Here is a 2,170-nt window from a genome sequence, read left to right as displayed (position 1 = left end):
TATATATAAGAAACCATTGTGAAATATGATATGTTGATTTATTATATATAAAAGCATTCATACAACCATTAAAGCATAATAAAAAAAATCATACACCACAAATTAACAAAATTATATTATGATAAATAAGTTTTAAAAACAATAAGAGCATAAATAAGCAGTTGAGTTGTAATAAAAGCATACACCACAAATTAACAAAATTATATTATGATAAATAAGTTTTTAAAAAAATAAGAGCATAAATGAGCAGTTGAGTTGTAATAAAAGCATACACCACAAATTAACAAAATTATATTATGATAAATAAGTTTTTAAAAAAATAAGAGCATAAAATATAAGCAGTTGAGTTGAAATAAAAGCATACAATGAAAATAAATATTAATTATAAAATAAATCAAGCTCAAAAGAAATTTAAAAGTATATAACATGCACAATTTCAGATGACAAGAGTGCAGAAGTCATATAGCATTATATACAAATAAAAAATATTTAAAAATTATAAAAGTTTAATTAAATATAAGCTGGTTGTTATAACACAAAAAATAACCCAGATTAAACATGATTAAATAAAATAAGTTTGTTTAATTTATGCCTAAGGGATGACTTTGAACCTTGTTTTTGCTGAGTCAATTGTTTACACTGTGTATGCACTCTTAAAGTACAATAATATGAAGATATAAATTTTACAATTTTCATTTCGTGTAATTCTAAAGTGCATGTATCAATAACTGGGTGTAAAGGATTTACATTTTTTACTCGATCCAAAAATTGTCTTTGAACTTTTAATATAATATCGTTTTTAAAGTTATTATTTTTCATGTTTGAAGAATATTCTTGATAACATTTTCGAATTGTTGATCGAATTTTGACAAAATTTATCAAATTTTAATTTGAATAATTATTTTGTAGTTAAAAACTTATAAAATGTTCAACTTTTGTATCTATGAATTGAAAATTTAGAACAAGATTCCACGTAAGTAATTAATTCTGTTACCAAAAAATCTAAAAAATACATTTACACAGTTTATTTTTATAGTCTCACGGTTTGTTGTTGATGTATAACGTGTTATAAGTACCTAATGGATATTGTGATATGATTAATTTGGAATTTATTATAGGTTCTTATTATAGGTCAATTTTTTTTTTAATACCATATATAATATTATGTCTTATACCTAGACTGACATACCGTCTCCGCTCAGAATCGTTTTTCTTATACAATGATATTATATCATTGAATTCAAATTTAATACCATCCATTTTACAGTGACCCACTTGTAATTTACTGTACAGCAGAGCGACATCCACTTACCCACCTTTTTATATTCCCTGCATTCATTCAGTTGTATTATTAGTTATTACTTATTAGTTATTATTATTATTTGTTTATTAAAGAAAAACAGTAATATCACATATCTCAGGTATGAATACCATAAAATTTATGAATTTTCAACTACAAAATAACTTCAATTTTTCACGATTTTATTATATTTAGTAAAAATTTGGACTTTCAAATGCTTATAAAAAAAAGTTGTGACTTACGTTTATTGATTTTTTTTAAGGCAATAAGAACCACCTATGATACACTTTGTATTGAATTTTCGAGAATATTTTGCCAGCCAAATATTTTTTAAAAACATTTAAAAAAAAAAAAAAATTAAAATTTCAACTGAGTATAAATAGCTCAAAAAAAGGCAAAATCTTTCAAAAATTGTACCATGTATAGATGATGCCAATATAAATATTTAATGAAAATTTCAAGTTTCTAAAATTTTTAGTTTACAAGTAACAGCCAAATTAAAAATTCAATTATGTCAATAACTGGTTTTGCGTAAAAATTACCGTTATCTCCAATTTTTTTTTGTTTTTCACGGCGCGTTTGAACATTTTCACTTTTGACCCCCCAAAGTACAATATACATTCACTTTGCTACCCAAAACCACCCCTGATTTGTAAGAAACATTTTTTACAAAAATAGGTTAATATAGGCAAGTACCTATTGTGCAATATTGCATACCTACCGAGTACCAACTTTCCTATTATTTCAATTTTAGATTCTGAGTGGAACGATGAATGTATTTGATTTTACAATGATGTGTGTTTTTTTTTTTTATTTTTTTTATTTTTTTTGTCATCACCTTTTAAGGACAGTAAAACTGCTTTCGATTTT

The sequence above is a fragment of the Acyrthosiphon pisum genome, chromosome A1, assembly GCF_005508785.2.
Source record: "Acyrthosiphon pisum isolate AL4f chromosome A1, pea_aphid_22Mar2018_4r6ur, whole genome shotgun sequence".
In the NCBI taxonomy this organism is placed as follows: domain Eukaryota; kingdom Metazoa; phylum Arthropoda; class Insecta; order Hemiptera; family Aphididae; genus Acyrthosiphon; species Acyrthosiphon pisum.
The sequence above is the reverse complement of the archived record's forward strand: the minus strand, read 5'-3'. Positions refer to the sequence as shown.